Raw genomic sequence first — 1,815 nt, 5'->3', positions numbered from 1 at the left:
TTTGGTCACCTAGAAGGTGGCAAATTTGATTTTGAAAAATATAAATTGGAAAGTTTTCCAGAGGGAAAAGTTATATCTGATTTAAATTTAAGTTGTGGTTCAGGTAGAATAATTCCTGTTAAGATCTCAAATCTTCCATTCAAAGCTAATGCTAATGAAATTTTAGACTTTTTCCATGGCTATAAAGTCCTACCTGATTCGGTTTCATTACAGTATAATGAGCAAGGATTACCTATAGGAGAAGCTATTGTTGCTATGACAAATTACAATGAAGCTCTAGCTGCTGTTAAAGATCTAAGTGGTAGACCAGTTGGTCCTCGCAAGGTTAAGCTCAGTTTGCTTTAGAGTATACAGTTTTCCTCCACAGTATTGATGTAGTGAAAGTAAAGTTTTGAAAGAGATTAAAATTTTTAATTTTAACTTGTGAATTAAAAATGTGTCATGTAAATCTGGTTTCTTTTTGCTTATAAATGCACATTTTTTTCTCCCTAATTTAAAATTACATATATTCAGTTTTTGACAGGTGGGAGAGAACAGATTTCCTGAATCCATTGTTCTCATTGATGCTATGGATAAATTTATCTTTGATTTTGTTTTTAAGATCTTTACTCAGAGCATATAAGGAAATGAAGGCTGACTGATTAATCAGGTTTTGCACTTTCATTGCTACTTGCCTATAGGACTGTTTGTGGAGACATTGTACTAATGTCTTTTATAAACTCTAACTAGTCCAAGAAATGAACTTACTGTGAAATGCAATTTTCTTATGTGATGCCTTAGGAAAATCTCAAAATTTGTGTTCACAACTTTGAAAAGTTTTATAAAAATAAAATTGCAATTGAAAATACTTATTAACTTGTATTTGTGTAACAAGAACAAAGACAGAAGAATTGCTGCAGGGTAGTATGCACTTTTTAACAGCTATATCAAAGTATGTGCTGAGCAGGCGAAACAATCTGTACTAATAATGTACAGGGCTATGATTTCTACAGATTATCTTACCCTAAGCACTGGGTTCTAGGTGTTATCCTAATTAGATTGTTAAGACTAACACAAAATGTTCAGAAGACAGTAAAATAATCTATTTAGGGTAAAGGGGTACTCTCAGGCTGGGGAGAATGTGACAAACAGTTTTTCTAGGGAACTTAGTGCTAGTTCAGTGTATTCAGTAGTTACTCATAGACCTATAAATGAGTGAATTTTGACCATTTCAATACTCATTTTTTTTTGCTTATACTCAATTAGATTTTTCATGACCACAATAATAGAACTAGTTGATACTGCATACTTATATTAGCCAATAAGCACTTTATATATATGATCTCAATGTTTATTATATCTCTATTTCATAAATGAGAAATGAAGTTTAGAGAAGTCAAACATGGTACCTGCAGTCAGACTATGTAAGGGAATCAATTTCAACACCAGCAGATCCCTGATTATACCCTGTTCATAAATATTTTTTGCTGTGTCACTTTCTTACACGCTATTTTAAAATTTAGTTTGGGAGTAAATAAAATTTTCTTCTATTCACTTTTAAAATTGCATTTAAAGAATGATAAAAGTTATTCTTTGTTTTCATTTTATTTGTGATTTTTATAGTTTATATAAAATAGTTTTACACACTTCTTCAACCAGACATTTCCCACACTACTTGTGAACAAAGTTTATATTTTAATTCGGTATATTATTTAGCTATTGCAAAAGTGTAGAATACTTTCAGTATCCTTTTATTGACTTAAAGAAACTGAGAAGCCTTCAAAAGTTTCTGTTTTTACTAGTAAATATCCTACTAGGAGTAAATGAGAAAATTGT

Source organism: Mastomys coucha, unplaced genomic scaffold, assembly GCF_008632895.1.
Source record: "Mastomys coucha isolate ucsf_1 unplaced genomic scaffold, UCSF_Mcou_1 pScaffold14, whole genome shotgun sequence".
Lineage (NCBI taxonomy): Eukaryota > Metazoa > Chordata > Mammalia > Rodentia > Muridae > Mastomys > Mastomys coucha.
Note: the sequence above shows the minus strand (reverse complement) of the source record.